We start from the raw sequence: 25,552 nt of genomic DNA, 5'->3' as shown, positions 1-25,552 counted from the left end.
TGAATTATGGTCAGAAATTACTATCGGGGAGATACCATCAGAAAAGACGAATTGTTCTGCATAAGAATCTTAGCTCTTTCTCTGATGCCATGATCCGTGGTGGCTGTGGGTTTTCAAGTCTTCTGACAGCTTGTATGAAACAGACATCCTGGGGGCACCTGGGTGGCTCAGTGGGCTGAGTGTTCGACTTTGGCTCTGGTCGTGATCTCCCGATTCGTGAGTTCGAACCCCGCATCGGGCTCTCTGCTGTCAGAGCAGAACCCACTTCAGACCCCTCTCTCTCTCTGTCCCTCCCCCGCTTTTGCTCTCTCTCAAAAGTAAATAAACCTTTACGAAAGTAATAAACAGATGTCCTGGGTAAGGATCAGCTTCATGCGAAAGAGGTGGTAGCCTTCAGTGGTGTCTGGGTGCACAGACACTGCCTTCCCTGAGTCCCACAGAGAGAAGGCGACCCTAATTCTCCTTTCTGTTATTTTTGTTTTAATGTCTTCAGTGGGCTAAGAGTTCAGTTTTAGGATATTGTTTTATTTTAGAGTTTTTTTGTTTTTTTGTTTTTTGTTTTTTGGTAACTTGGTCTTTTTTTTAATTGGAGTAAAATATACAGAACATAAAATTTACAATTTTAACCATTTTTAAGTGTGTAGTTCAGTGGCATTAAGAACATTCACAGTGTTGGGGCACCTGGGTGGCTCAGTCGGTTAAGCGTCCAACTCTTGATTTCCACTCAGGTCATGATCTCACGGTTTGGTGAGTTGGAACCCCGTATTGGGCTCTGTGGGAAGCCTGCTTGGGATTCTCTCTCTCTCTCTCTCTCTCTCTCTGCCCCTCCCCTGCTCACACTCTCTCTGTCTCACTAAAAATAAGTAAATAAACTTAAAAAAAACAGCATTCACAGTGCTGTGTAGCCACCACAACCACCACCAGACGTGTCTTCATCTTCCCAACTGATACGGTGAGGTATTAACCCTGACCCCAGAGAGTTCCCCAATCTTGCTGTGTCTCAGCTTCCTTTCTCGCAGTGGCCTAGCTATCAGATGCCCCCTCCACTTGGGCAATCTTTTTGCTGCTCTTCCTTGATACTTGCTGGGGTGTTGTTGTTTTTTTTTTTACTCTTTGTTTCTGCCACACGAGCTTCTGTGACACTACCCTCCTTTGGGCTGGGTTCTGTGCTGAGCACTTTATACAGCACCTCATATATTTCTCCCAATGGTCCGCTATGGTAGTTACTATCATTCATCCTTCGAGATGAGGATGCGGCATCAGAGATGCAACATCCTGAGGCCATGGTAATGCCAGAGGCCGGGATTGACTCTGGACTCTCTGACCTTCCTCCTTCGTCTGGATGGGAATGTCATTGTATAGAATCAAGCACAGCGTCTACTCCAGAAGGTTTCTAGAATCTGCAAAACTTTGGGTATATGTCACATGAACCATCTTCCATTAGGATTCCTCACTGGAGGCTTTAGCCAAAAAGGGTTTGCTTGTAAATAGCTTAATTACATACCATAGATAAACTGCTAATGGAATTTACCAAACTGCTAAATTAAGCTTCTCAACTAATTACACACGTACTATAAAGTGCGAGTTTAGCTTTGACCGTGCATGGGTCCCTCCCACGGCGAGATAGATGGTGAATTCTCTTTGGCCATAGGGATTTGGTCACCATGTCAGTTCTTATTCTTAATCACGAGCAGTTGTGCTTTTCTGTCCCCTCTTGGTGTTCTGATGAAGCCTGACTCTGCATTTACTCAGGGCAATGTAATTTATCCCTACAACATGTTTGTCCTGACTACAAATGTGCCAGAATGTATTTCCTGTTTCTTCAGCAGACATTCTTTCCAGCATTTTTATCTTTTGCAGTGTGTGTCTCTTTGGCACCTTTCTCCTCCTCCTCCTCCTCTCCTCCTCCTCCTCCTTTTTTTTTTTTTTTTTTTTTGCTGTACTAAATGACTTATTATTTTGTAAAAAATAATTGATTGTCAAATTGGCTTCCATACAACACTCAGTGCTCATCCTAACAAGTGCCCTCCTCAATGGCCATCACCCACTTTCCCTTCTCCCCCACCCCCCATCAACCCTCAGTTTGTTCTCTGTATTTAAGAGCCTCTTATGGTTTGCCTTCTTTCCTCTCTGTTTGTAACTAGTTTTTTCCCCTCCCCGCCATGGTCTTCTGTTAAGTTTCTCAAGATCCACATATGAGTGAAAACATGTATCTGTCTTTCCCTGACTGACTTCTTCCATTTAGCATAAAACCCTCCAGTTCCATCCACATTGCTGCAAATGGCATGATTTTATTCTTTCTCATTGCCAAGTAGTATTCCATTGTATCTATAAACCACATCTTCTTTGTTCATCAGTTGATGGACATTTAGGCTCTTTCCATAATTTGGCTATTGTTGAAATTGCTGCTATAAACATTGGGGTACAAGTGCCCCTATGCATCAGCACTCCTGTATCCCTTGGGTAAATTCCTAGCAGTGCTATTGCTGGGTCATAGGGTAGATCTATTTTTAATTTTTTGAGGAACCTCCACACTGTTTTCCAGAGCGGCTGCACCAGTTTGCATTCCCACCAACAGTGCTAGAGGGTTCCCATTTCTCCACATCCTTGCCAGCATCTATAGTCTCCTGATTTGTTCATTTTAGCCACTCTGACTGGCATGCGGTGGCATCTCAGTGTGGTTTTGATTTGTATTTCCTTGATGAGGAGTGATGTTGAGCATCTTTTCATGAGCCTGTTGGCCATCTGGATGTCTTCTTTAGAAAAGTGTCTATTCCTGTCTTCTGCCCATTTCTTCACGGAATTATTTGTTTTTTGGGTGTAGAGTTTGGTGAGTTCTTTATGGATTTTGGATACTAGCCCTTTATCTGTTATGTCATTTGCAAATATCTTTTCCCATTCTGTCGGTTGCCTTTTAGTTTTGTTGATTGTTTCCTTTGCAGTGCAGAAGCTTTTTATCTTGATGAAGTCCCAATAGTTCATTTTTGCTTTTAATTCCCTTGCCTTTGGAGATGTGTTGAGTAAGAAATTGTGGTGGCTGAGGTCAAAGAGGTTTTTTTTCCTGCTTTCTCCTCTAGGGTTTTGATGGTTTCCTGTCTTACATTCAGGTCCTTCATCCATTTTGAGTTTATTTTTGTGTATGGTGTAAGAAAGTGGTCTAGTTTCATCTTTCTGCATGTTGCTGTCCAGTTCCCCCAGCACAATTTGCTGAAGAGATTCTTTTTTCCATTGGATACTCTTTCCTGCTTTGTCAAAGATTAGTTGGCCATACATTTGTGGGTCCAATTATGGGGTCTCTATCTATTCCATTGGTCTATGTGTCTGTTTTTGTCTGGCACCTTTCTTCTTGCTTTCCATCACCCTGTCTGTGGACTCTGCTGGCCCCTGCTGTGTTGCCTCACACTCAGATTTCTAGGGTTCATCTTTGCTTGGGGCTCAGGGTTTCGTTTTTGGGAGATGTGGCTTAAGTCCAGGAATGAAGTCAGCTGGAGAAACAGCAAGGTATCCAGCAGACTTTGACATGGGCTCCCTGCATAAGATAATTTATTGAGTACCTACCATGTGCCAGGCACCATTTCTAATCTAGGACTTAGCATCCCCATTTTACAGATGAGGGGACTGAGGCTCAGAGTGGTTAAATAACTTGTCTGAGTTCACAAATCTAATTCTAGATTAGATACTTACATCAAGGACATCTCCCCCATTGCTGCTGATGCTTCTGTATCAGAAAGGCTCCCTGCAAAGGCTAATCCCTTGGGGGGTGCGGTCTGCTGAATAACAGAGCTCTGTTAACACACCTGTAACATGGGAGCAGATTCCTCTGACTTGGCACTAGGTAAGCTGCTCCAGGCACAGGCCAGTCAGAAATATAGGGATGGGAGGACCGATTGAGAAGTCTGCTCTAGCATTTTTTAAGGAATGTGATTTTAATATACTGGACCGCTGCTTGAATCAGAAACAAAGACACAAAAAGGAACTGCTAAGTGAAATGAATGTTAATGAAAAAAAAATTACTAGGCCTCCATTATGTAATTACACATTGCAAACTAAAAATATTTTTTTAAACATGCAAGCCCTATTTGCTGGAGTTAGAAATAGAATGAAGAGCTCTAATTTGTTCTGAATAACAATCACATTACACCACTTACCACATCTGAATTTTCGGATACTTCAGGGGCTAAGTGAATGTGGTTTTAGTGATTATTAATGCCAGCCTCCCCCACCCCCCCCCACAAAACCCCAAAACTTAAACAAAATGGATCAACAGGTAGTGATTAAGCACCTACTGTGTGCAGTACATTGTGCTGGCAGAAAGAACAAAGGCCCTAATACTTGTGTTGACAGCATAGGCGACTGTTACAAAGAGGGCAAGACAGAGTGTGTACTCTGGAAGGAAATGGGCTTTAGAGAAGGCGTAACAGTGTAGGTGAGAACTGAGCTGGGCTTTCAGTGATAGTGGAATTCAGCAGATGGGTGGCCACATCGAGTCCTGGGAGGAGTGTTCCATGAGAATCCTTCAGTTCATTTTAATAGACAGTGTCTAAGGGCCCTTCTGAATGGAAATTAAACCCACAAGACATGCTTTAACCCTGCCGATAATTTTTTAATGTTTTTAAATTTATTTTTGAGAGAGAGAGAGAGAGAGAAGAAAGATTGAGCATGAATGGAGGAGGGGCAGAGAGAGACGGGGACAGAGGATCCGAAGCGGGCTCTATGCTGACAGCAGAGAACCTGATGTGGTCCTTGAGCTCATTAACCATGAGATTATGATCTGACCCGAAGTCGGATGCTTAACCGACTGAACCACCCAGGTGCCCCAACCCTACCAATATTTTCAAGGGTTACCTCCTCCTCCTGCTGGCCATCACCGACCCAGTTTACCCTCTAAAAAATGTTAGGAGCCAGAACTCTCTGATCCTTCCTCTCTCACGTGGACAGAGATGTTGTACAGAATTCAGCACAGCCTGTCCTGCCTGGGCACATGTGTGTCTGCACTCGGAGGGTTCTAGGCTCTGCATGGGTGCAAACCTGTGTTATATGGACCATGCTCCATTAGGATGGAGATGTGTTAGAACCACGCAGAAGGTTCTATAGGGCTGTAGAGTGGAAGCAGGCAGGGCCACCCACAGAGACTCACACTCTTTGTACAAAGTAATCCACCGGGAAAGCTACCCAAAACAGACAGAGAGGAGAAGCCCAGGTGATAACTCCTTTAACAATAGCCCACCATTGGCTTCTTTCATGTCTGCTGCCTGATTTCTTTTCAGCCTAGTTGTGGGGCACACCTGAGGCCTGGCAACAGCCTTTACCATCCTTTCTGCCCCTACCTGCCTGGGTCCCTTACTAGTTCACGCACCACACAGCCATGCCATGCTGTCTGCAGCTGCAAAGTCAGGGCCAGGCTGTCCCAGAGGACTTTAGAAAGAGATGTTAACTAGCACAGTGACGGTCATGGCTGACTGTCTTGTCCTTACCCACGGAACACATGTGTCCACGCCACTGCTCAGGGCCGTTAGCCTATAAACTCCAGGCTGATTGGGCCTAAGTAATGCTCCTGAGCGTGTTTTCTTCTGTAGCTTAAGACACAAGCTGAGTGACAGAGTCACGCCTCATGTCCCCCTGAATGCAAATGCCAGTCTGATGGAAGTCCTAATGGGGTTCTCTTAGGATGTAGTTCTCTTAGGACCTGGCCCCCGGAGTGGAAGCAGGCAGTCGGGTAAGACCAGAAAGCTCAAGCGGAGCAGTTATACTTGGCAGCAAGTTTGTGGCACTTGCTCACTGTTATTGGCCTCAGCCACCCACCCCACTGATGGCCCCATGCCCGTCACATCTCTTAGGCATGTTGTGAACAGTAGAATGAAGCAGTAACAATGGGAAACCACTTTACAAGGATAAAACCTTTTAAATGGAGGCTGCTTATATTTTTTTGCAGCCAAGTAGTCCCCATCCATTCACCAGACTGAGCTAAATTGACCATTTGCTTTGTAGGTCTTTAAAATAGGTCCGTGGGGAGTCGGCTCAGGCCTCAGTGCCATTTACCAATAGGGTGAGCTTGGCCAGTGACCAGAGTCCAGAGCTCCCAGCTTGCAAGACTCTCAGGCAGAAATGGGAAGGGTCCAGGCTGACTGGCACCTCGGGGAGCCCGGGTTCCGTTTCATCCGCAACAGCATGGAGATGCCCCACAAATAGAGGTGTTAATCTGAGGCTTTGTCGTCTGTAAGAAACGATCCACAGTACATCCTGATATCCGGAGCTCCTGCCCTTCCTTCACAAATATTTGCCCAGGGGTATAGAGAGTAGAGGTAGCTGTGGAGAAGAAAGGATGGAGCATGGTGCCTGGCTGCGGGTGCAGGTGTGTGTGGTCAGACACCTGTCAGCTTCACTTGGTGTAGATTCAAGTTCTCATTCACTGAGTGCCTCCCATGTACCTGAGTTACGAGACAGGACTATTACTCTCATCCTTAGCTTAGAGGTGAGGAAGGTGGAAGCCAAGCCACCTGCTCAAGGTCATCCGGGTAATAAGTGTAGAATCAGAATTCAAATGCAGATGTTTGGACTACAGATCCCCGACTCCCAACAAGCTAAGACCAGTATGCTGACGATGATCCTTCCTGCGGACCAAGCTCTTTGCTGTTTGCACAGCAGTCCCATGCTCCGCTTTTAAATCTTCACAGCAGAGCAGTGAGGTGATTATAATGCTGGGTGTTGTATGCTCCACTGTGCATGTTAAATGAAATGATGCCTATGGAAACACTTAGTAAATTGTAAGATGCTCTCCAAATATGATATAATTACTGCCTCCAATTTACAGGTGAGGAGAATAAAATCAGAGAGGTTCAGTGGCTTGACTAAGGACACATGGGAACAAATGGAAGAGTAAGGATGCCAGCCCAGGTCTTAGGACTTCAGGACTGGTGTTAGTTGTTTCCTTGACACAATCAAGGGAAGATTGGTTCTGGATTTGTCCTTCCCTTCCCTGTTTGTTTTTTTTTTTTTTTTCCTTAATGTTTATTTTTGAGATAGAGCGCATGTGCACAGGAGTGGGACAGAGGATCTAGAGCAGGTTCTGCGTTTACAGCAGCAAGCCCAGCACAGGGCTCGAACCATACGGGGCTCGAACTCAAGAACCACAAGATCTTGACCTGAGCCAAAGTCAGATGCTCAACTGGCTGAGCCACCCAGGTGTCCCTATCCCCTCCCTGGTTTTGTCCACCCCCACTCCCTATCACCCCCCCCCCGCCCCGCTGCCTTCTAGATTGTTGCCAAATGAAAATTAGGCAGAGAACTTCAAAGGGTCTAAGCTAACTTTTCTTAACTGCCTTTTCTCTTCTTTCGTAGTCCTTGTGAAACAGAGTGAAGTCCAGGATGGAGTCAGGGAGAGTGTCTCAGCATGGGGACAGGGGTGCAGAAGCTGCAGCAGAGGGGTCATCTGTGTGCCTCCTGCTGTCTCCTGGTTGTCAGAAGAGCCCTGGGACAGGGAAGCAGGTGGAATGAACCATTTTGCCCTATGGATGGACAAACACATTTTTTATGATCTCTTAAAACTGCGAACGTAGGTTATCTTACAATTGTGAGTTAAATGGAAATCCAAAGTGTACATATCCCTGGAACGTGTGTGTGTGCACATGCAGTATTTTAAAAATAGAGATATCATATTTGTTTGGAAGATATTGGGCTTGATACTGAAAAGATAACAAGGAAACAGCTGCTAAGCATCAGCTCTGTAGTGCAGATTCATATGCTGTGACAAAGTGCCAGAATTGTATCTTCCACCTGAAGCAGAGGCAGTAATTCTCTGTTGCTAACAGTGTCTTCCTTCCTTGTTTATTTATTACATTTTGAAGAGATAGGAAATTAGGATTTATTTTACATCTTCTGGAGGCAGAAGCTATGTTGAGAGCATTTGTATGTGTCTGCTCATTTATTCCTCACAACAGCCTTGTATAAGTGGTATTATTATGTGAATTTTTAAATTTTATTTATTTATTTTGAGAGAGAGAGAGAGGGACAGAGAGAGACAGAGAGAATATGAATCTCAGCAGGCTCTGCAGGGTCAGCAAGAAGCCCGATGCAAGGCTCCAGTTCCCACAAGATCATGACTTGAGCTGAAACCAAGAGTCAGATGCTTAACTGACTAAGCCACATAGGCGCCCCATATGAATTTTTTAAAAACATTTTATTTTAAGTAATCTTTACACCCAACATGGGACTTGACCTTACAACCCTGAGATCAAGAGTCTCATGCTCTACCAACTGAGCCAGCCAGGTATCCCTATTATATGAATTTAATTTTTTTTAATCTTTATTTATTTTTGAGAGAGAGAGACAGACATGAGCAAGGGAGGAACAGAGAGAAAGGGAGACACAGAATCGGAAGCAAGCTCCAGGCTCTGAGCTGTCAGCACAGAGCCCAGATATTCCATTATCTGCAGAAGTCCCTGACCAGTGAATTCCTTCTTCTCTTGCCAGCTCATCATGCTCTTAGAGATATATTTTTAAAAAATGTATTTTGTACAAGATTTTTCCGTTGTTTTTAGTGCAAGGGTGGGGTGGTGGTGGTGGTCAAAGTACTTAGCCTACTATAATGCCAGAAAAAGAAGTTTAGAATATTTATTTGAGGAGGGCACTTGTTGGGATGAGTACTGGCTGTTGTATCTAAGTGATGAATCATGGGAATCTACTCCTGAAGCCAAGAGCACACTGTGTACTCTGTATGTTAGCTAACCTGACAATAAATTATGTATATATGAAGAAAGAAATTCTGTTAAAAAGAATTGACAAAATTGGGGCACCTGAGTGGCTCAGCCAGTTAAGCGTCCAATTCATGATCTCAGCTCAGGTCTTGATCTCAGTGTTGTGAGTTCAAGTCTTGTGTTGGGCTCCACCCTGGGTGCAAAGCCTACCTAAAAAAAAAAAAACAAAATGGCAAATTATGAGTGGGAAGAGTAACCCAATGGAGATTGGCCTCTGGGACCTAGAATTGTCCACACTGTACTGAATGTAGTTTATGAACACCCTGAACAGTGCATGTGTGCCTTAATGAGAAGCCAGCCAGCATGGCTTTCCAGCCCAAGTGGTAGAGTGATGGAGGCTTGTTCTGCTCTGTGCCCCACCCCCCAAGGACACGACCCCAGAAGTAGTACAAGCAAACAAGATGAGGAGTTTTTCAAGAGACCTCCTATCTGAGGGATCATTTTATCTCTAAGGGGTTAGAGGCACCCTGAGGAGAGGAGGCTGGGTAAGACTTGTCTCCCAATTGCTGCTATGAGTCATGGAGAGCCACTGGGGCTTGGTCTTGTCTCTGTTTGGAATTCAGGGGCACATGTTACTCCAGCTCAGTGATCCTCTGGGAGTATCCAAAATGGACGTAGAGAGGACCATAGAGCACAAGCTGGCCTCAACCCCTCTCCCTATTTACCATATCCAATCCCTCAGTCCTCCTGATCCCACCTTCTAAGAAGTTCTAGAATCTCCCACCTTGGTCCAGGACACTACCATCTCTCACCTGGGCTATAATATTCCCCCACCTGCTTTCGGTACATCCACTCACCATTCCATCTTTCCCTTACCCATTCTATTCCCCACAAGTTGGCCAAAGTTATATTTTAAAAAACAAATCAGATTGTGACTGTCCCAAACTTTTAGACTACAATATCAGTGATTTACTAAAACTGCTTGGATGAAGTCCCAGATCCCTAACCCGGCCCCCAGAGCCCCTTCATCCCGCATCCCTGGCCACTCCCTGCCATGTTAAAATTGTTCTCTTCACTTCCATTTCCTTCCATTTCCTGAACACATGAGAGCTCTTTCTCCTTGAGGGTGTTTGCAGGGGCTGCTCCTTGTCCCCGCTCTCCATCCTCTTCCCTGGCTCACTCCTGTTCGTCTTGGGGAACTCACCTTAAACATCCCTTCCTTTCCCTCATCTTCTGTCTCTGCTAGTGCTGTTGCTTTCCACTCCCTAGAGCAAGCATTCTGTATGTCTTCATGTCTTCATCAGAGCCACTTCCCTCACTTGTGATTCCATCATTATTTTTGTCATGTCTATTCATTGTGTGTCTTCCCTCACCACCTGCTGGGGGTTGGATTCATGTGTGTCCTGCTTGTCACTATATCTCCAACACAAAGTACAACGCCTGGCTGGAGTATGGTAGATATTGCTTCTCTAGAGAATAAGTCTATGAACGAATCTGGCTTCTGCCTCTATCCCTCCACTGGGACTGCTCTTTCTGAGTTCACCTGTGACCTCCCCATTGCTAAATCCAGTCTTTCTTCTCAGTCTTGACACTTGACACTTCCTCATTGGAAGCCATTGTCAACCCTCTGCTTCTTTAGACATTCTCCAACTTTTCTCGTCCTTGGATTCTGAGACAACATTCTTTCCTTTATTTTCTTCTGCCTCTCTAAGTTCTTCTTCTGAGTCTCCTTTGCTCACTTGCTCCAGAGTCCCTTAAATGTTAGCATCCTGCATGAATCCAACCTTCACTCTTTTCCTTCCTACACAATCTGTGATCAGCCTTAACTTTATCGTGGTCTCGGGTATCACATTTATTCAGGTGAACCCCAAACCTATGTGTCCAGCCTGGACCCCACCCCTTTCTTTCTCATTGTATTTTGAAATACCTTCATCCCGATATGCCACAGATACCTCAGTATTCACGTTTCCTAAATGTGCTTAATTATCTTCCCTGCCAGACTTGTTCCTTCTCCAGCATTTCCTGTCTAGCTAAACACTTTCTCCACCGACCTAACTTCTGAAGCTAGAAGCTGTGGAGGCATCCTGGATAACTCTGCAAACACTGTATCCCATGTCCAGCCGTTATCACAGCCTGTCTCTTACATTCTCCTCTTGCATCCCTGTTTCTGTGCACTACCACCAGCTTAGTGCAACCCCTGCTCTTACCTGGGCTTCCACCTTCTGGCCGTTTCCCCTCCAGTCCATTCCTAACACCAGTGCAGAGATCTTGCCCCAAAGAACAAAGCTCAATCATGCCACTTCTCTGCCTCACCTCCCACCTTCATTCAAAATGCCTATACCATAACGCCCATTCTCCTTAGGCTAATATGCAGGGTTCTTCAGATTTACCCCATTTTCCCTGCTGACTTTGCTTCTCTTCCCAACATCCCTCTTCCTCTGAACATTCTGAACATGCCATCCTTTCTCATCATGTGTTTATGGTGTCAGTCAGGGGTTCTCAAACATTATGGGGCTTCCAGAATGACACAGAAGGCTTATTAAACACAGCATGCTGGATTTCACCTCCAGAGATTCTGGAACCACCTCCAGAGGTTCTGCTTCTGTAAGTCTGAAATGAGGCCCAAGATCTGAATTTGTAACAGGTCCCCAGGGGCTTCTGGTGCTGTTGTTCTGGTGACCATTGTGAGAATCACTGATGTAGACGAGTCAAGAGTATGAGCCTGGGAGCATTGGCGCCAGGAATGAAATCCTGCCTCTGCCTCTCACTTCCTATATCAGCCTCTCCATGCCTCACTTTGCTTTTCCATAAAATGAGGCTAATAATATGAGCTACCTAATAGGCTTTGGTGGAGGACTAACTGAGTTAATACTCAGACAGCACTAAAAAATAGTCAGTGCCTGGTTTGCTGTAAGCGCTCAGGAAATGTTCACCGCCATCATTGTTTATTATATTTTCATCATTATTCGTATCCTTGGTTGTGAAGGTCTTTCTGCTCACCATCTTCTACTCTTCCCTCAGGAATTAGTTTCTTTTCCATGGTGCTTTTGCTAGCACTGCCTACCCTGAGGTCTTCCATGCCCAGTGTGCACATCCTACCATGTGCTTGCCACATGGTACTTAACCTCCTTGCCAGGGGTGGGTCTCACCTACCAGGTACCCCTCAAGGCTTCATTTTTGAGTCCCTGTCTGGAATGTCATAGGGAACTCAAAATGTCTAATTAATTAAATGACCGAATTGGCATATACTGTAGAATTGATTACTGTATTGAAAAGATGGCCAAATGTGTCAAGTCTGGGGAGATGATGGACTACCAAGAAAAGGTGGGAAGATGGGGTGCCTGGGTGGCTCAGTCGGTTAAGTGTAGACCTAAGCTCAGGTCGTCATCTCGTAGTCCATGAGTTCGAGCCCTCTGCCGGGCTCTGTGCTGACAGCTCAGAGCCTGGAGCCTGCTTCAGATTCTGTGTCGCCCTCTCTCTCTGCCCCTCCTCTGCTTGCACTCTCTCTCTCTCTCAAAAATAAATAAAAAAGAAAAAAAGAAAAGGTGGGAAGAGAATGATGTGGAAGTTTGGGAAGCTATAGTCAGTATGGTGAGATTGTGCTTCAGAAATATGGTCCTGTGGTTCCAGGAATGTCTGAACGCACATCACTTAGGATCATCTTAGCTGTAGGCAGTAAAAACAAAACTCCAAAACCCATTTCAGTGAACATAAACAACAGGGGTATTTATTACTTGTATAATGAGAAGTCTGAAGGTGGGGGAGTGACATCAGGGCTGATTAGTCCAGTGGTTGGTTCAATGATATCATCAAGGACCTGGGTTCTTTCTTTCTCCATTCTTCCCTTATGCTTATGCATTATGGTCACAACGTAGTTGTAGAAGGTCACCGTGTGGCTGGACAAGACAACATCCAGCAGAGGAAGAGGTTGCTGCATCTCTCTTTTTAAGAGCCAGGAAAACATTTCCAGAAACATCCTCAGGAGGCCCCTCTCATGTTTCCGTGACCAGAGGGAGTGACATACCCATCCCAAACTTGCCCACAGGCAAGGGGCCTGCATGTGTTCTGACTGGATAGGGCCCCTGAGCTGGGCATAGGTCGCCTATGCTGAGAGGTAACACAATTGGAGTTCTGTTGGAAAGGAGCAAGGGAGAGATGGATGTTGCTGAGGCAAGCAGTGATGTCTGCTTCAAAGCCAGACTCAAAGCCCATCTGGAAGTTCATTTGATAAGCAACAGGCTAAAAATTAAGTGACTTCAAAGGCCTTTTCTACTCTGAGAATCTATAATGAATTACGTGAAGTCAAAGTGAAAAGACCTTTCCTCTGTCTGTTCGACCTGCAGGTCATACCCTGACCACAGCTGCCCCTCAGGGGACTGGCCTGGAGCCAAAGTCAGGTCATCAGGCTGCTTGTCAAGGGTGGAGCCTCAGCCACTTGCCACTTTTCCTCATGAGCCCTGCCTGGGTGTCCACCTGGCACTCCCACTGCCACGTCTCTTCGTCTCAGAGCAGCCCAACCCGGAGGCCTGGGCTTCAGAGAGAGCTCCAGGAGAGCTCAGTCCTGTGTGCTGCCTCCCCGACCCCAGGCGTGGAAGCGGATGCAAGGCTTCCTTCTGGTAAGGACCGGAGGTTCCTAGAGGCAGGTATAGTGGGAACCTGCCAGGTGGCTGGGACAAATAAGCAAAGGTTTTGAGTGATGATGCAGATGACAGTATCTTTGCTAAGGGTCTCTGATTTTCTATAGCCCCTCTTAAAACCTCTTCTAGGTGACCTCCCGAAGCAGACCCCCAGACCACCTGGATTTTGTGTTTCCTGCATATCAGATTTGTAGATAAGTGTAGAGTAGGCTTATTGTTCATGGTCTTCCTCTTTGAACAGGAAAAGGGAGCTGATAAGAAACTGAGGGGTAGCAGACAGTGATCATGGACAGCAGTGGGCATCCGCAGTGGGCAAGAGGTTTGGGTTTTAGGCCAGGAGCAGTGGTGACAGCTTCTAGAAATTGTCTACTAGCCTGACATTCCAACACTTTCCCAGGTCTTCCGGACACACATGTCAGGAGCAGCTAAAATGAAATAAAGTGGAAGATTGAGGCCAGACAGCATCCAGTGGGATTTAGTTGGGAGTGACTTCTGTGGCATCCACTGGGGGGTGAGATCATGCTTATTTGGCCGATATGAAATGTATTGTGTTATATTACATATATGTATTATATATATATATAATGTGTATGTGTGTATATATATGTATATAATGTGCATGTGTGTGTGTGTCTCCCTCTCTCTCTCTCTGTCTCTCTGTCTCTGTCTCTGTCTCTTTCTCTCTCTCTCTCTCTCTCTCTCTCTATATATATATATATATATATGTATTATATTTTTTGTGTCTGTCTGACATCTTCAATCACATTGTCAACTCCCTGAGGGCAGATAGAGAACATTTTCTTTTTCCTATGTTCTTCACAAGGTCAGTACTCAGTAGTTATTGACCAACTGAGTTTTTGTTGCATACCTATGCAATAAAACTTGATCAGCCAAGGTCCTAAAGTTTTCATTCATTGGGACAGAGTTGCCCTCTGTGTCTACCGAGCCCCTACTGAGATGGAACAGTGTCAGATGGCTCTGTCACTTGAGCTGGCCGGAGTGTATTTATTTCCTATGGCAGCCATAACAAAGTACCACCAACAGGGTGACTTAAAACAGCAGAAATTTATTATATCAGAGTTCTGGGGGATTGAAACCCAGTGTCAAGGTGTGGCAAGGCCATGCTCCCTCCCTAACCTGTAAGGGAATCCTTCCATGCCTCTACCCAGCTTCTGGTTGTTTGTTCGCAATCGTTAGCATTTTGTGGCTCGTAGCCACATAATTCACGCTCCACCTTCGTTGTCACATGGCTTTCTCCCTGTGTGTCTATCTTCATGTGACTGTCTTATAAATACACCAGTCATACTGGATTAGGGGCCCACCCTATTCCAGTACAACCTCATTTTAGCTAGTGACATCTGCAATGACCCTGTTTCGAAATCAGCTCCCACTGGAGGTCCTGGGGGTTAGGGCTTCACCATGTCTTTATTGGAATTTACCCTGGAACACTAAGTGAGCTCATTCAGGGTGACAAGATAGAAACACACAAAAGGCTAGGGGTGAATATTAACAGAGAGAGAATCCCAAGCAGGTGTGGGACTTGATCTCACAAAACCATGAGATCATGATCTGAGCTGAAATCAAGAGTCAGACTTCTAACCGAGTGAGCCATCCAAGCGCCCCCCCCCCGCTTTTATTAGTTTTATACATCCTTCTAGAGTTTCATTTTGCAAATATAAGTCATTACAAATATATCTTATGTCTCCATCCTGTTTTTTCTCACTATACACACTTCTTTTTAACCTTGCTTTTTTTTCCCTTCACTTAACTTATCTTGGCGCTCTTTTTCTATTAGTATGTTTAGAGCTTTCCCATCATTTTTTTAAAAGGGACATAGTACTTCATTGTAGGGATGTACCCTAATTTACTCAACCAGTCCCCTGCTGATGGACACAGGTTGTTTTCAGTCATTTGGCATTTATTACAAGTAATGCTGCAATGGGTAAGATTGCCATTTTGTATTGTACCTAAATGTACCTTAAAAATTCTGAAATGTCTATGAATTGTCAAGAGGACTGGAAACACTGGGTTCTAATAACCATATGCTGACCACTGGTTTGGACATTTTCCCAACCCTTATCCCCACCCCCCAATTTGTCATCTTTTTTTTCTTCTTCTTTTTTTTTTCTTTTTTGGAGGGTAGGGAGGCCAGAGGGAGAGAGAGAATCTTAAGCATGAAGCCTGACATGGGGCTTGATCACATGAACCATGAGATCATGACCTGAGCCAAAATCAAGAGTCAGAGGCTCAACAAACTGACCCCTCCAGGCGCCCCCCCCCCCCACAAAGGGAGTCTTTTTCAAGAAGAAAAGAAGAGGGTAGATTTCTGTGTGGATGTGATTCTGTTTCATTTGCACATGACAAGTGGGCTTTCCTGTGTTACTTGTCTAGGCACTTGGGTGTGCAGCCCTGCCTTGTTATGTCCATGCCATTTTATCCCAGAGTGGAAGGGAAGAAACCCTACTCACTATTTGTTTTAGCACAGCCTGGGTGGCTGCTTGGGGACCAAGGATAAAAATGTCAAATGACAGTCAAAAGGCTCATTCTGTCACATGTACTGTCTCACCAGAACCCCATGAGGATGTGGGATTCCCATTTGCATTTTATAGACAAGGAAACAGTATCAGAGTGAAATCATTTGACAAAGATTCATGACTTATGCTTTGTAGAAGGAGTATTTGAACCTACGAATTTCTCTGCCTCTAGAACCTGATGCTTTAGCTAATTATTACACTGCCTCCAGGGTCTTAAAAAAAAAGTGTGATTTACAGTTATACCTTTTACCTTTTAAGTTTGCTGTTAGTGGTGGCATGGTGATGATGGTCCTGACAGAGGTAAGAGAGCAGCTCTGAAAATGGGCCAGTTGGTGACATGCCCCAAAGAAGGCTTATAATGAGAATGCGTTTTTGTTCTCCTAACAAAGGTGATGGCTCAGCCTTTTTGGTCTGTCGCACTGTAATTGGCCCTATTGCCCCCTTTACTCTTTCAGTCCCCAAATATTTACACTACGACTTCTGAATGTGAGGCACAGTGCCAGATGTGAGAGATAAGAGGGGTGAGCCACACCTTGGTCCTTGGAGCCCAGTTAGGACATGTCAACAGGAAGCTGCAGTGCCATCTGGGAAATGTGGTATTGGAATGGCATGATGTGTCGGGCTGGGGCCTGAATGTGATCAAAGAAATGAATTCACTGCAGTGGGGGAACAGGGTGGGTGGTTTCCAGTTGCCTTGGGTCTTTATCATTGCTTGATGAAGGAAGGAAGTGAGGGTCCGGAAGTGGAGACTGTGGGCTAAGGTATTGAGCCATCCTTCTGCCCACAGCAGGGGGTGGGGGATGAAGCTGATGGTGACTGCAGCTCTGTAGGCTGTGGGCTCGGGTTGAAAGGTGGGTTGAAGGAAGTCTCCTCTCCCCTTTGCTGCTCCCAGCTCAGCTTTTCTCAAGCTTGGCCATTCTGCTGGTGGCTCAGCTGGCCTCCCCTCACCCCCAGCTGGGACACTCACTCAGGGGGTTAGCATTCCACTAGATAGGATGAGGGGGATGGGCCAGGAGTTCGTAGGTCACTGAATCTGACCTTTTTTTTTAACACACTTTTTTTTAAAAAATATAATTTATTGTCAAGTCAGCTAACATAACAGTGTATACAGTGTGCTCTTGGCTTTGGGGGTAGATTCCTGTGACTCATTGCTTACATACAACACTCAGTGCTCATCCCAAAAAGTGCCCTCCTCCATGCCCATCACCCATTTTCCCCTCCTCCCCCATCAACCCTCAGTTTGTTCTCTGTATTTAAGAGTCTCTTATGGTTTGCCTCCCTCTTTGTTTGAAACTATTTTTTCCCCTTCCCTTTCCCCCTGCTCATCTGTTAAGTTTCTCAAGCTCCACATATGAATCTGACCTTTTAAAGTTTGTTTATCCATTTTTGAGAGAGAAAGAGAACACAAGCAGGGGAGGGGCAGAGAGAGGGAGACAGAATCCCAAGCAGGCTCTGTGATGTCAGCACAGAGCCCAGTGTGGGGCTCGAACTCACGAACCCTGAGATCATGACCTGAGCTGAAATCAAGAGTTGGACTCTTAGGATACTTAACTGACTGAGCCACCCAGGCAACCCTGAATCTGACCTTTTAAATCACACCTCAGCAAAAGGATCTCTCACTGGAACCTCTTGTCACAGGGAAGCTCCTTTCCCTGCTTTTTCATGTTGCTATTTATGTATCTTCTGCCTGAGTCTGCATGCAACAGCATCTATCATCTCTGTAGTTATCATAGAACAACTGGGGTAGGGGGGGGGTTGCTTTTATTTCTTCTTTCTCTGAGAGTGAAGCCCACCACAGCAGCTTACTGGCAGAGGGAGTGGGGAGGGAGACAGTTGCTCTTCATTCAAAAACTGGTCTTAGGCAGGCTGGCAGTGAAATTTACAAAACACCGGTGTTGAAACTCAGTCCCAGTGAGTGCTGGGGATCTATTGCTTGTGCTTCTACGGAGGAGTAATGGAACTTGTTTTTTTCTGGTTAAAAGGAGGATTCAGCCCTGAGGGAATACAGACAACGGGATTTTTTAGGGCCACAGCTGTGTACGCGTCTCTGTGCTGGCGGCTGCGTGCAGATCCGAGAGAAGAATCCCAAACCCGTCTTGTCCTCAAGTAACTCAGTGACAGGAAGAGGAGCAAAAAATACAGGTGACCGACCTTTGACCTTGGTGGGCCCATTGGAGACACCGGTAAGGTTGGGTTTGGTCAGTATTTCTAATGGGGTCAGCACTGCCCCCCAGAGGAGTGCTTCCCAGGCGTTCAGTGTGCCTTTGAATCTCCTGGGGAACTTGTTAAAACACACATTCCCACCCATAGGTCTAGTTCAAGGCTTCAGATTCTGCATTTCCAACAGACTCCCAGATGCTGCTTCTGGCCCAGGGACCACAGTGCTTTGAGGATGGAAGCCTCAGAAGGCATTTAGTAAATCTGTAAGGATGGCTTTGAGTTGCTACATCCCCTGACAAGGGCCCTGCAATTTACCGTGTGGGGGCTGAGGGTGCTACCCCATCAGTGAAGAATCGTCACCTGCCCTGTCAAACTCAACCCCAAACAAATACAAATCAGTCATACTTTTCTACATGTAATACTGAGAAGTTTTCAGAGACGTTATGCCAAAAGCCCAGTAATTTAGGAGATGGTTTCTGGGGAAGAGAAGCCTGACTAGAATAAAGACAAAATCTTGAAATGACTGGATAATTTCCCCACTCTATGCATTCTGTCTAGATTAGAGCATTTCCAAACATATATTTAACTGAAAAGGGTTTTAGTGCAATGTGTAGTTACTGCAAAAGCAAGGAAACCACTTACAGATTTGTAACAGAAGATTTGGGACTTCACCTAGCACAGGAAGATGTAGGGCAACATATCATTAAATTAGCGGAGGCACATGAAATATTGCCATGTCAATAAACTCCTTTGTAAAACCTGCTTTTAAAATAGTTTCTATTCTCGGGGCACTCAGATGGCTCAGTCGGTTGGGTTGATTGACTCTTGATTACCGCTCCGGTCATGATCTCACAGTTTGTGAGTTCAAGCCCTGCTTGGGATTCTCTCTCTCTGCCCCTTCCCCCCTCAAAATAAATACGCTTAAAATAGTTTCTATTCTAATATATGTCTATACCATCGTAGGACAATGATAGGATCACATTACGGTGATTTACTTTGGGGTTGCCTTTCTTTTTCACTCTTACTTTGATATTTCCCTTTGAGATCTATCAAACAACATTTTTCAATCTGCCCTCCTCTTCCCACTGCCTGAATGAAAAGGCTATTGCTTCCACAGCTTTTTTAATGCTGAAGACTGAATGTATGCCTCCACTCTGTGGGTGGGATTTCCAGATGGGAGACAGTGTTTTCCATGACTCTTTGTCACTGCCCTGTGCCATGTCAGCATAATAAATTATTAGGACACTATATAAAGTTTAACTCATTCTCAAGAATAGCATCCTTCCTGGTTGTATCTACTTTCACATTAGTAATTTCACCTGACTTGTTATCCCTACCTCTGTTAAGACTATTTCCTTCTTCCTCTTGTCGGATCCAAACCAGTAAGTGGGTTTGTTATTTCTTATCCTAACATTTTAAAAATTCTGTCGTCCCCTAGTCTTTTATTCCCTCGTACTCCTCATGTAGATGTATTCATTGTAAGCAGGTGTAAGCATTGACTGCTTCATTAGTGCGTTCCCATGCAGTCACGCATGAACACCTACATAATGAAATATTTATTATTTTAATATAAATTGCTTTCCTTTTTTTCTCCTGCATATTGCAGTTAGAGCTAAATTATGCATGTGTGTTGACTCACTTGTCTGGGAGTATCGTTTCAGGGAGTAAAGAGAGTGGTTGCAAATATTTGTTATAAAAATGGGGCGTGGATTGGAGAAGGTGGAGCACTAGGTCTCTGACATTTGTCCAGCATTTATTATTTTTTTTAAGTTTATTTACTTTGAGAGAGAGAAAGAGAGAGAGAGAGCACGAGTGGGGGTAGGAGCAGAGAGAGGGAGAGAGAGAGAGGATCCCAAGCAGGCTCCGTGCTGTCAGCACCGGGCCCAACTTGGGGCTCGATCTCACAAACCATGAGATCATGACCTGAGCCAAAATCAAGAGTTGGACGTTCAACTGGCTGAGCCACCCAGGCACCCCTGTGCAACATTTAAAAACCAGCAGATGGCAGTCTGATCTGAGGCTACATTGAAATGATCCTGGAGGAGAAAGCAGTCAGGAAAGTCAGTATCCCTCGTAGTGTCTGCTTGGATGAGATGCATGAGTCCTCCACACTTGAAATGGTGGTTCTTCCCAGGTTGTTCCTGAGAAACTGGGAAACCCAAACAAACAAAAAGCAAAAACCCACACACATACTTCGCACATTGACCCTACCCAGGGTCATTTGAAACTGAATCTCTGGACTGAGGCCCCCCTGCCCCCCCACCCTGGCATCTGGAATCAGTCTTCCCAGATGAAGACTGAGAATCACTGCCTGCAATAAGGTGAATGGTGAAAATATAGGTCCATGTCCAGACCTACGAATGTGACTCTATCAGAAGAAGGGTCTTTGAAGATGTAAAAAAGACACAGATCTCCAGACAAGATGGTGTTGGGTTGTACACGTGGGCCCTCCATTCGATGACAAGTGTCCTTATAGAAGACGCAGAGAACAGACACTGAGAAGGGACGGCCATGTGAGGACAGAGGCACAGATTGAAGCTGGAAGAAGGAAGGACTGATTTCTCCCCTAGAACCTTCAGAGGGGGCACAGCCCTGTGGACACCTAGGATTAAGACCTCTGGCCTCCAGGGGCGCCTGGGTGGCTCAGTCGGTTGAGCTTCCGACTTCAGCTCAGGTCATGATCTCACAGTTCCTGAGTTCAAGCCCCACGTTGGGCTCTGTGCTGACAGTTCAGAGCCTGGAGCCTGCTTCGGATTCTGTGTCTCCCTCTCTCTCTGCCCCAACCCACTCACATTCTGTCTGTGTCTCTCTCAAAAATAAATAAACATTAAAATAAATTAAAAAAAAATACCTTTGGCCTCCAGAACCATGAGGGAATACATTTCTATTGTTTTTAGACACCTAATTTTTTTTAAGTTTATTTATTTTGAGAGAGACAGACGGAGTGTGAGTGGGGGAGGGGCAGAGAAAGAGGGAGAATCCCAAGCAGGCTCTGCACTGTCAGCATGGAGCCTGATGCGGGGTTTGAACTCATGAAACTGTGAGATCATGCCCTGAGCTGAAATCAAGAGTCAGACGCTTAACTGACTGAACCACCCAGGTGCCCCAAGACACCTAACTTTTGATGATTTGTTATGGCAGCCCTGGAAGACAAAGCCCCTGCCTAAACGGTGGATGACGTTTGGTAGGAGGGAAGGGACATAGGAGAGTTTTAGATATGGCAGCAACATGAGTGAGAAGGAGTGGCTGGAGGGAGGATGGGTGGCAGGAAGAGCGGGAAGGATTCTTCAGAGAACCCACCAGAGAATCCCTGGATGTAGATGATTCCTTTTCCTAAGAAAAACACCCTCCCCTCCAGGTTGGTTGTCCTACTTCAGGGAACTGTCTATGCAGCACCTCTTAGGACCACAAAGAGCCCCAGAAGCTCAGGAAGCGAGTTCACTCCTTTGGCAAATGTGGGAACCACTGAGGGGTTCAGAGGAGGGAGTGACAGGGTGATGTTTTAAGGGTACAGGCCTGTATGGCCTGAGATCACATGCCTAAACACTAGTGTCTATTGTGAATTCGTGTAATTTTTCACTGAATCCATTCCACTCTCCAGCTCTTCCCACCCCAGAAGTGCCCCCTACAGTGGGGGCTTCCCTTACAAAGCCATTGTTTCCCAACCCTGGAAGTGTGGGTGGTATTACTACCATCATCGCCTGGGTCTGCCCAGGTCTTAGACGTTGATCCCACCTCAGATCCCTAAGTGCAATCACATCACTTCTGATGATCTCCAGAGGGACCATCCTCAGTCAACTGTGTTGGGAGGAAAGCAGCCAACCTCAAGCCACTTGTAATGCCAGCCGTGCTTCCTTAACCAGCCTGTTGTCTTGCAGAGGCATCTCGCGGGCACCGCACGATGGAACACAGATCCGTGCCCTACTTTCTGCAAACGTAAGCAAGGGAAATCATTCATTGACAATGCTCATGAACTCTGTGTCCTCCTGGACTTTTGTGGCTGGCACATAGGAGCTGAGCGGGGGCGAGAGTGCCCCGGACCAAGCCTCACTGATCACATTGCTGGATCCTGTGTGTGCATCTCTCATGCATTCTCAGCAGCCGACTCAGGAAGGACCAGTAGTGTGGGGGCAGAGAGGTCACCTGAGTACAATTGTCTTCAGGGTGGAGAGGCAATCATACACTGTCTGGCAAGGACCATCCAGGGACTGCAGTGCCAAGCTGGAGGTGAGGGGAGGGGGAGGATACCGGACTGGAAACAGAGAGAAGAATCAGAGGGGAGCAACCAGCCCACGGTTATTCTTAGTCTTCAACTGTCAGCTGTGTTGGGGAGTTAACGTTACGCACTGTCCCAGAAACAAGCGAAGGACAGAAGAACTTCATTTCGTTTTCTGGGAATGAATGTATTAAAAGGAAGGAGGTCACTTCCTTCTGTGGACACCACCCTATGGCACTGTGAAGTCAGTGGCTACTGTTTTCATGTTGAGGGACAGGCTGCAAACTGCTGGGTGCAGGTTGGATTGGAGCTGTTAGCCTCAGGAGTTATTTGGGGATCTGCTGGACAGGATGTCCTGCCAGAGGGCCTCCCCGGCCTCCCCCTGCCTCCAGGAACCTGAGCGGCCATCCTTGCCATTATGGATTGTGAAGGAGAAGGGCCATCCTCAAGTGAGATGCGGGGCCAAAGTTAGGGGGCAGGGATGAAGGACCATTGCTGGTGTCAAGTCTCACAGGGACACTCAGCTGCCCCTTCCTGAGGCAGAGGACCAGGAAAAATGTTTCCAAGTTGAGCAGTGAGGTGTGCAGAGTGCAAACATACAGTTTCATCACTGTTTGAAAGAGGAACACTCCCTTGCTCACCATCTCCTGTTTGCAAGGGAATCTGAGGAATTTTCCCGGGGTGGGCGGAGGGGTGCATAAATCTTACACTAACTGACCACGTGAACTGTGGGGAGAAACAGTGGCCCCCAGAGGGCCAGCACTGCTGGAGGATCCCTGCCGTGAGGAGAAGTCTGGGGCATGGCTGCCTTCTCTCACACAGTCCCAACCCAGAGAGAGGGCATCCCAGAAACCATCCATCAGTCCACCCACCAGACACTGCAGCTGCCTCGTGCTCAGTACTCTAGGGAAGTGCTGGGCGGACCGCTGGGGCTGAGATGGACAGGCCCTGGCCTCAGGTGGGCTGACAGTCCAGCAGGGGAAAGAGATGGTAACTGATGACACACGTAGTTATCCATTACAGTGGGGAGAGATGCTAGGGAGGGGCTTGAAGTCTGTGAGAACATACAATAGGAATCCTGGTCTGGGGGCAGTGATGGAGGTGGGACTGGACACTGTTCCTGACTCCCCACTTGGCTTTCATCTGGGCGGAGGAAATTGATTTACCTGTGTCAAGGCCAGCCTTACTGATATGTTCATGAAGATGTCCCCGGCTGGGAACTTTTATTTTTTTAATTTTTTATTTGTTATCATTTTTTAAAGTGTATTTATTTCAATAGAGAGAGAGAGAGAGAGAGAGAGAGACAGACAGACAGACAGCAAATGGGGAAGGGGCAGAGAGAGAGAGAGTCGGGGAAAGAGAATCCCAAGCAGGCTCCACACTGCCAGTGCAGAGCCCTACGCGGGGCTTGAACCCACGGTCCGTGAGATCATGACCTGAGCCGAAGATGGACGCTCAACAAGGGCCCCCACCCCCCCCAGTCTGGGAACTTTTAGAGAAATACAGTGGACAGGAAAATGTCAGAAGGCTGCCTGGGGAGGAGCTGTTTCCACAAGCCTTGTTCTGATGGGCGGGAGCTCTTCCAAGGACAGGGCAAGTCCCTGTGGGTTCTGTCTGTCCCTCTGTTGACATCAGAAATAATAAATGTGCTTGGGACATTTAGCAGCTCAGGAGCAGTCAGCCCTCCGTTCTCAGCACTGCCTCCAGACTCCCCCACCCCGCCTTCTATTTTCCTCACTTCCCTTCTCCGAGCAGCGGGGCTACCTCAGGTCCCTTCAGCCTCGAACGGGTGTCGTCTCCTTATTTCTGTGATGTTGCTGTTTGACCCTGTCCTCCACACCGTCTTCAGACTCTCCTGGCTTCTCTGACCACTGGCTGTAAGACCTTAGGCAGGTTACTCAACCTTTCTGAGCCTTGTGTGTGAACAAGGGTGGACGTAGCACACAGGATTATAGGTGGGACCAACGAAGACAATATAGTTTTGCACTTAGCATAGTGCTTGGTACATAATAACTGCCTGAAGTATGTTAGGTTCTGGATCTCATGATGACTCCTTACTACCTACAAAATAAAGAATAACCCTCTTAGAATTCAGTTCATCCAAGGAGCATCTGTCGACTCCTGTTATGGGCTAGTTGTTATGCTAGGTGCTATGGTTACAGAATGAATGAGCCACGATCCCTGACCTCCGAGACCTGAAAATTGAGTAAGGTATAGACAGGAATACAGCCATGTGTAATGCGGTATGATGAGTGGTATATTAGCAACAAACACAAAGGGCCAAAGAAACACAGAGAATAAGCAACTGAGTTTACTTGGCACAGCATTTGAGGCCTCCAGACCCCCTGCTATACTTCCCACTCTAGGTGAGTGCCTGTACTACTGTCCTCTTACTCACATTTTCCCAAATTGTCCTCCCCATCGCTTCAGCCCTGGGGGCCATTTCATGCTTCTCCTCAGCCTGAGATCATCTCCCCCAACCTCACCACCCAATTCTACCTATCCTGCGGGGCCAGTGTCCTTACCCTATTCTCCACAAAGCCTTCATTTATCATCCAAATAGCTATCCTTCATAATGTGTTGGTTTTTTTCTTGAAAAACATACTTTATTTGTTTATTCATAAGCAGCATATTATTTTTAAGTAGGCTTCACAACCAACGTGAGGCTTGAACTCATGACCCTGATATCAAGAGTCACATGCTCTACCAACTAAGCCAGCCAGGCGCCCTGAAGCACTGTGTGTTTGTCATAAAAAGAACTGAGAATATAGCAGATAGTATAAGAAGAGAAAAAAAATGGCCCATAAATCCAATAAACAGAGATAGTCACCATTAACATTGGGGTGTATTTCTTCCCACCCTTTTTTAGTACACACACAAACATACTTTTCCTACTACTTTTCCTCATTCTGCCCTACATTTAAGTTTGTCACGTACATCCATCTCCATTAGACTGTGAGCTTTTGAGGGCACGGATAATGTGCTGCTCACTTTTTATCCCTGTTATGGAACACAACATCTTGCACTAAGGGCTTCCTCCATAAATGTCCGCTGAAGATATCCACCAGGTGAATTTGTTGGGCTTTGGAATGCAGCACACTGTTATTTTTGAAAAAACAGATTTACTGCCCTGGTGCTTGCTGCTTGTTTAAAACTAGCATGCATTCCTCAAGTCCTGGTCTGCTGGGTGGCAGGAAAGGGGACAGAGATCCATAACGGTTCAACAGGTAGTTGAGACATGGGTGGGTAACTCGGTTTGCCCTGCATTGTGCGTCAGGTTGCACTGAAAAGGCAGTACTGCCCCTGGTGCCT

General features: G+C 46.1%; 1 protein-coding gene across 10 annotated transcripts in view; it reads left to right on the top strand.

Moving 5' to 3' along the window:
• Positions 1-25,552, top strand: part of CRACR2A (calcium release activated channel regulator 2A) — a 133,629-nt gene that overhangs the window by 4,893 nt on the left and 103,184 nt on the right. For 3 of the 10 annotated variants that reach the window (XM_042991600.1, XM_042991589.1, XM_042991599.1), the window contains exons 2-4: positions 7,339-7,552; positions 13,037-13,309; positions 17,847-18,006. The exons of 1 other annotated variant lie outside the window; for it this stretch is intronic. The gene's annotated coding sequence lies outside the window, so the exon portion shown is untranslated. Of the gene's footprint in view, positions 1-7,338; positions 7,553-13,036; positions 13,310-13,727; positions 13,842-17,846; positions 18,007-21,902; positions 21,961-25,552 lie in introns of all 10 variants that reach the window. 6 more of the 10 variants (XM_042991591.1, XM_042991593.1, XM_042991592.1 and 3 more) reach the window with 6 other exon arrangements.

The sequence above is a fragment of the Panthera tigris genome, chromosome B4 (assembly GCF_018350195.1).
Source record: "Panthera tigris isolate Pti1 chromosome B4, P.tigris_Pti1_mat1.1, whole genome shotgun sequence".
NCBI classification, from domain to species: Eukaryota; Metazoa; Chordata; class Mammalia; order Carnivora; family Felidae; genus Panthera; species Panthera tigris.
The sequence above is the reverse complement of the archived record's forward strand: the minus strand, read 5'-3'. Positions and strand labels throughout refer to the sequence as shown.